Here is an 8,077-nt window from a genome sequence, read left to right as displayed (position 1 = left end):
ATGTGATTCATCCTGAAGGAATTGTGTCTATTTTTCAGTTCTTCCTTTTACTTTCTCCTTGAATGTGATTATCATTTTTGCAGAGACTACAATGGGAAAATGAAATCAGGCCTTGAGTTCAAGCACCATGATTGCCATCAAAATGGGGTGTGTGTGGCGGGGGTGGGGGTACATGAAAGTAGTTATTGAGGTAAGAGAATCATTAGAAAGCTTGAGGTTTGGGGCTGGGAAGGTGGCTCAGTGGTAGAGTGCTTGCCTTGCATGCATGAGGCCCTGGGTTCGATTCCTCAGCACCACATAAGCAAAAAGAAAAAAGCCGGAAGTGGTGCTGCGGCTCAAGTGGTAGAGCAGTAGCCTTGAGCTGAAGAGCTGAGGGACAGCGCCCAGGCCCAGAGTTCAGGCCCCACAACCGGACCCCCCCCCCAAAAAAAAAAAAAAAAAGAAAAAAAAGAAAGCTTGAGGTTTGACTCGAGGAAGATTGATGTCATCAGTCACTAAGCCAGCCTCTGTGTTTCCTCTCTTCCCACATTGCTTCCCAAGAGCCCACGATGAGATGCCCATCTTCTTTATATCCTCAGCCAGGATTACCTTGGGTAACAAAGGGCAGTGCAGTGGTGACTCTCATTTTGCATCTCTGAAAATGCAGTAAAAAAGCTCAATCATAAAAAGCCTGGCTCAATACTCAGTTGAACTCAACAATCAAAATGGTTCAGTTGCAACATTTTAAAGAAGAATTATCAAAAGGAGGTAGCAGCCTGTCACCAGATAGTTTCCCTTCCAATTTATGTGTGCTATATATTTTTTTCTCCTATGCATGTTTTGGTTTTGCAAAGGCTACTTTGTGAGAGAAGAACAGACCCAGTGTGGATTGTTTTAGGACAAAGATGACTCTTAAGTTACTATTATGTTTGTAAAAAGTGAATTGGAATTCTTAAGAAGATATTTTTCAGCAATGTCAGACACATTAATAAGCCAGCTACAACATAAATGATGCAGGGCAGAAAAGAAAACAGGAGGGCATTGGATGTAACCATTATCTACAAACACTTACAAAGCTGCCTGAAACAGGATCTAAGACATGTCCATGCTTTCATCAGAGACACTGATTAAATAAAAGGAACAGACATTTGCTGAAAGCTTGCAGTACACAGTGCCCTGGGTGAAGTGTCTAGTGAATGATACAGGAAGTATAATCATTCTGAGAAGATGTTCCAAGCAGAATAATACCCTCCCCTCTCATACGCACACTAGGATCCACATCCTAATCCTGAAAATCAACAAATAGGTCAATAAATTATAGGGCAAAGGAGAATTAAGGTTGCTGTGATCAGCTGACATTCATGTAAAGATATTGCACTGTATTATCTCTTAGACCCAATGTAACTAACTGTAATCACAGTCCTTAAAAGAAGAAGTTAGAAGAAGGTGTTCACTCCTGTAATACTAGCTACTCAGGCTGAGATCTGAGGATTAGGCTCAAAGCCAGCCTGGGCAGGAAAGTCCATGAGACTCATATCCAATAAGCCACCAGAAAACCAGAAGTGGCACTATGTCTCAAGTGGTAGAGTGCTAGCTTTGAGCTGAATTGCTGAGGGACAGTGCCCAGGCCCAGAGTTCAAGCCCCATAGCCGACTGCCACGCCCCCCCCCCCAAAAAAAAGCCAGAAGTGGAACTGTGGCTCAAGTGGTGAGTGCTAGCCTTGATTATAAAAGCTCAGGGCATGCGTAGGCCCTGAGTTTAAGCCTTAGGACCAACATGAAAAAGTAAAAAGGTGGTAGTAGAGGAAACCAAGGTCACTTTTTCACTCTTGAAGGAAGGATACACAAGTCAAAGAATGCAGGTGATTTGAAGATGATAAAAGCAAGAAAATGAATTCTTTCCTGATGCCTCTAATAGTAATACAGCCTTGAGGGCATCTTAATTTTAGCCCAGTGAGAAGCACTTTGAAATCTAGCTTCTGGAGCTGTAAGAAGATACATTTATATTGTGTTAGACCATTAACTTTGTGATAATTTGTTAAACAGCTGTAGGAGTTAGACGCAGTAACATATAGCTATAATCCCAACACTCAGGAGGTAAAGACAAAAGGATTACAAGTTCAAGTTCCTATTTTTAAAAAAAATTAGCAAACAAAGAATACTGAAGAAATTCAGTCAGTTTCATGTAGAAGATATCTCTTAAGCCAGATACTAAAAATAGTAAGAATAAGCCAGGCTTAGTGATGCATGACTATACTTCCAGCTACAAAAGAGACTGAAGTAGGAGGATTACATGTAGCACCATGCTGGGCTTGATTTTGAAAGTAGAGTCTCACTAACTTTTGCCCAGGCTGGCCTCAAACTACAATCCTTTTATCTCCAACTACTGGTAGTTGGGATTACAGGTGCAAACCACCTTGCCAGGCTCTAGTTTTACTATCTATTAAAAGAGTCACCAAAGTAATACTCAGAAGATCAGAAAAAAGTAAGACTCATGGGCTGGGAAGGTGGCTCAGTGGTAGAGCGCTTGCCTTGCATGCATGAGGCCCTGGGTTCGATTCCTCAGCACCACATAAGCAAAAAGAAAAAAGCCAGAAGTGGCGCTGTGGCTCAAGTGGTAGAGCGCTAGCCTTGAGCTGAAGAGCTGAGGGACAGCACCCAAGCCCAGAGTTCAGGCCCCACGACCGGACCCAAAAAAAAAAAAAAGACTCATGAGCCTTGGTATTTATCATATAATAGATGGGTTCATTGTTTTATTTAATCTTATCGTAAGTAAAAAGGTAATGACATTGTTGGATCACCCAAGGATGGGTATAAACTGTTTATGAGAAATATATCACTGAGTGGCCTCAGGTTATGTACACATCAGAATAACTTACACAGCCCCAAATGGTGTAGAGCAGTCTCTCAGACACCTCTTAGCACAGTCTAGAGGTGCAAATACACATGGCTGCTGCCAGTGTAGCATGACATACTGATTTACAGTAAGCATTCTTCATCAGTAGAAGGAATACATTCTAAAATAATGGTAAGAAGTGGGCTGGTTATGGTGGCACACATCCACAATTCCATCTCTTCTGGGCAGAGTTACCAGCGATTGCTTCTCAAAAACAAGAACTTAACTGGGGGTGTGCTTCAGTGGTAGAGCATTTGTCTAGCCTAGCAGGAGGCCCAGAGTTCAATCCCTAGTATGCTCCTCCCTCAAAATAGTAAATACATAAACTGGTAAGTCATTTTTATTATTTTTGTCAAGTAGTATTGTATGCTGAACATAATTACATGTCCTATAATTATACAACTGGTAGCATCACGTGTTATTCACAAACATGTGAGTAACATGTGATGCTTTGTGTAGCTATATTTATCAAAGCAACAGGAATTTTTTCAGCTCCATTGAAAACTTACAGGACCACTGTTTTATATGTATTCTATCACCAGCAAAAAATGTCTTTCTTTGCTTGCCAGGTGACTGATTCCTTCACTTTGTGAAGTTTTTAGTTAATCTCAAAGGAAAGATACAAAGTATTTATGTAGAATTGATCCATGTTTTTGAAAGAAGAGATAAGCCAGGCATGGCAGTACACTTCTATAGGCCCAGGTACTAAGGAAGCTGAGGCGGAGAAGAGAGACCAACCTTGAGCAACATAGTGAGTCTATTTAAAAAACAAAACAAAACAGCAACAACAACAATATATTCGTACATATTCTCAAACTGGACCTTGACAGTAATACTTAATAATGCTAGAGAGCTTCCAATCCATGTAGAATCTCTTCACAGATGACAGAGAGGGTTTGGTATTTTGCTGTGAGGTATATAAATGCTTTCCTTACTACACTGTGTCCTGCTCTATGATGCGTGTATCTGCATATATTCATCCATGGAGACTGAGTCTTCCCCTAATTGCAAAGCACAATTTTAGACCTAACACTGACTTCAGTTTGCAAAGACAGTCAGACCTTACCCAGTGAGGTTTGATTTTGTCTTCCCGAGTGGTCTTCAAAGCTTCTGATAAGTTCCAAGTTGGCTGTTCTTCTTAGTTTTCATCAGAGCACAAGATGACATTTTCATTTGTGTTATCTCCATTTCAAGGTATTTGATGGTGTTAGATTCGCTCAGAATGATTTCAGGCCAGATTCCAGATCTGTGCACCATGTTTATTAAGCTGCCCTCACCAGAGCAGAGCCCATTTCTGCATATGTGGTATAACACCTAAGCTCCAGAATCTGAAGTGAAAATGGAGAGAGAATCTTGTACCTCTGGAAGCTCCCTACTACTTCCAGTCCCTGTCTTGTACTGTGGGTTCCCCCACTGCCATCCCTAATCTCCCCACAATATTTAATCTCACACAGCCACGGACATCCTTCCTGGGAGCTCAGCATTCTTCCCCTTCCTCAGTTAGGAAATGGCCTGGCTGAGTGGCATTGGCAAGAAGAGGGATAATGTCTGTGTATACACAGGTGTGTTAGGTATGTAGAACTACACATTTTTGTCTGTCCATCTGGGATGTCCAGCCTGGCTTGTAAGAATGCACTGTTGGCCTTTGAGTGACCTCAGCCCTAATGCCCAGAGTGGTGGGTCCCTGGACTTCATTCTTTTTTTTTTTTTTTTTTGGGTCCGGTCGTTGGGCCTGAACTCTGGGCCTGGGCACTGTCCCTCAGCTCTTCAGCTCAAGGCTAGCACTCTACCACTTGAGTGGTACACAGCACCACTTCCGGTTTTTTTCTTTTTGCTTATGTGGTGCAGCATTTGGCAGATAAATTTTAAAGTTAAGGCATTTTATTTTTAATAACCTTTTTATTTTTTGAGACAGTCTTGCTATATGGTCCAGGCTGGCCTCAAAGTCATGAACTTCCTGCTTCAGCTTCCAAGTGCTGAAATTAAAGGCATGCATTACCATTCTTCCAGTTAAAAATTCTTTTTTTATATTTCTATTAAAAATTTTCCTTAAAATGTTTTTCATAGAAAGTACTTGTGTGTGTGTGTGCATGTGCATGTGCATGTGTGCCAGTCCTAGGGTTTGAACTCAGGGCCTGGGTGCTGTCTGACTTTTATGTTCAGAACTGGCACTCTACCACTTGAGCCACAGCTCTACTTCTGACTTTTTTGGGGGATGGTTAATTGGAGAGAAGTCTTGTGAACTTTTCTGCTCAGGCTGACTTTGAACCGTGATCCTCGGATCTCAGTCTCCTGAGTAGCTAGGACTAGAGGCATGAGCTTCTAGGACCATATAAATTATTTTAAAAGAAAAAAAAAACTTCCTTGTTTTTTCCCAGAACCTTTGAGATAGTAACTCATGATTTCTAAATATGCAAAAGTTCAAAGAGCCTCTACTAATATATTCTTCTCTAATTATTTAAAAATTAGACATACTAACCACTAAAAAGCATTTGATTTGCAGTAAATAAAATCTCTACTCTCCCAGCATTTGTGTAAGCCAAGATGAAATTTCCATGTTTGTCATCGATATGTTCTCATTGTTCTTAAGGGATTTCATCCAAATGTTTTGCTGTCATTGGCAAGACACAGCCCAAATGTGGTCTCAGTGATGTGTTCTGTTAATGTCAGCATTGGAACCAAAATAATCGTACTTACTATTTTTTGCCAGAATTTTTGCATTTCCACTAATGTTTGTATTTCTTGACAATTGTACAACATTGTCAGCTATCATGAACAGAAGAAAAATGTAGCATCTCTGTGATGAGTACCTTTTTTAAAGCATGAGACATGCAGATACACACCACACAGACATACCAGACATACAGGCATCCACTCACCCTAGACCCTCAAATTGAAAGGTGGCGCTACATCAAAATTGAGGCCCATTATTTGTATGCTTTGAGGAAAAGGTCATGCTGAGAACATGTGTTTTCATTTGTTTCCCGTTGTCAAGAGCTGGAGGATAGGGAATATCTTAATGGATAATTTATCCTTACCCACAAAGCATCCACTCTGTGGGTTTCTGAGGTAACCATTATAAACACCACACAATCATATTTAGTTAGGAATCCACCACATAACACTAAGTCTGAGTTTACAGGGAAATGCTTCAATATCCTCAGTTATTTTTCTAAGATTTTGCTTACTAGTACAGTAGGGTAAAACTGTGGAAAGGCACTTTTATTTTCTTAGAGCAGAAAGTATCAAAATGACTGTAGAATTTTCTGTTTGAACCAAGAAAGAGAGAGCTCAGAGAGCCACTGGCTTCCTGGTGGACCCCTCCCAGCTGTGCTGGCTGGTCAGAGCCCATCAGCCAATCAGTGCGAAAGCTGGATGCGGAGCTTGTTTACCAGCATCAATCACATCCTGACTCTGTGTCTCCCTCCTCCTGTGTGGAGCAAGGGGAAGCTGAGTGAGGGAACTTGAATACAGGCCTAAATAAACTAAATAAACAAGGACACAGAGCAGCAAATGATGTTCTGGGCAGTTTTAGTTCATCTTTAGCCACAGGTAAGAGATTCTGCTTTGTGATTGGAGGCTAAATTGATTTCTACCCAGTTCCTTGCTTCTTCTTTTTTCTTCTTCTCAAAACTAGTAGATTAAAAGCCACAGAGAAATGATTTTTTTTTAATGATTAAAAATACCTTCCTCCTCTTATTACTAGGTATCTTACACTCAACAAGTAAAAAGCATGGTATTTTTATGTAAGGAAAGGGTGAGCCCAAGTTAAATTAAGACAAAAGTTTTGTTTTTTTTTTTAAACCAGGGCTGAGAACCGAACCCACGGCCTTGCGCGCGCCAGGCGGGCGCCCTTCCGCTGGGCTAAACCCCAAGCCCCAAGACAAAAGTTTTATAAGGTAGTAACATTATATCAGGTGTTGAAATTAGAGCCTGAAACATTAGCTCTGTGTCTTTGGACAATATAAATATGTTGCATTGTGAATCTATTTACTTGTTAATCTTTCAGAAATCCATGTTTTAGTGTGCTCTTTGGCTTCCACACTCATTCTTTTTTTTTTTAATTTTTTTTTTTATTGTAAAGATACTATACAGAGGGTTACAGTTACATGAGTAAGGTAATGAGTACACTTCCTATTGCAAACTCGTTCATTTTTTAAAAAATTTAACTCGTTCATAAGGTCTTGTGCATCCATTTAAGTGTGAAAACCTGTTCCTTCCCGCATATTTCTCTTTGGAAGTTCTAAAGTTTTCTAGAGATTAAAGAGGAAAAAAAATTCCTGCTTTGTCTTTGTTTTGTGTTTAATTCTATCTTGTTAGCATTCGAGTAAATACTTTAGGAAACTGTATTTTGATGCTATTCATAGGATTTTTCTTATTGCTTTTCTCTGTGTGTGTGTGTGTGTGTGTGTGTGTGTGTGTGCGCCCATGCGCATGCGTGCACTGTCCCAGTTCTTGAACTCAAGGTCTGGGCACTATCCCTGAGCTTTTTGCATAAGACTAGCACTCTATCACTTCTGGCTTTTTTTGGTGCTTAATTACAGACTAGAGTCTTATGGACTTCTTGCCCAGACTGGTTTCTAACTGAAATCTCAGCCTCCTGAGTAGCGAGGATTATAGGCGTGAGCCACTGGTACCTGGCTCTTTTCCTCTTTTTATTTGACATCAACTAGTTGCATTTTAACAATTTTATTTGTGTGTATAGTCTTGATCATAATGACCCTTTTTACCATTCCCCCACCACCACACTTCCCAAACTAGTCTCATCAAATCTCTTTGTTCCATTTCACACATGTATATGGAGTGTTTTATCTGTATTTATCTCCCCCCCCCCATTTATCTCCCCATTTATCTGCTCCCTTCCACAAATGCCTTCATCTTAGATATGTTACAATTTCTTTTTTTTTTTGGGGGGTCTAGTCGTGGGGCCTGAACTCTGGGTCTGGGTGCTGTCCCTCAGCTCTTCAGCTCAAGGCTAGCGCTTTACCACTTGAGCCACAGCGCCACTTCTGGCTTTTTTCTTTTTGCTTATGTGGTGCTGAGGAATCGAACCCAGGGCCTTATACATGCAAGGCAAACGCTCTACCACTGAGCCACCTTCCCAGCCCTATGTTACAATTTCTTAATGTTCTTTTTTGTTTAAATATGTTAATTGTTTAAAGAGATTCATAAAATTTTTTAAAGTAATCATATAAGACTGCAT

At 40.5% G+C, this 8,077-nt stretch overlaps 1 pseudogene; it reads right to left on the bottom strand.

Moving 5' to 3' along the window:
* Positions 1-514: 514 nt before the first annotated feature.
* Positions 515-8,077, bottom strand: part of LOC122120748 — an 81,404-nt pseudogene continuing 73,841 nt past the window's right edge.

This window comes from Dipodomys spectabilis, unplaced genomic scaffold (genome assembly GCF_019054845.1).
Source record: "Dipodomys spectabilis isolate Male_0828 unplaced genomic scaffold, ASM1905484v1 ptg000178l, whole genome shotgun sequence".
In the NCBI taxonomy this organism is placed as follows: domain Eukaryota; kingdom Metazoa; phylum Chordata; class Mammalia; order Rodentia; family Heteromyidae; genus Dipodomys; species Dipodomys spectabilis.
Note: the sequence above shows the minus strand (reverse complement) of the source record. Positions and strands in the feature narration are given on the sequence as shown.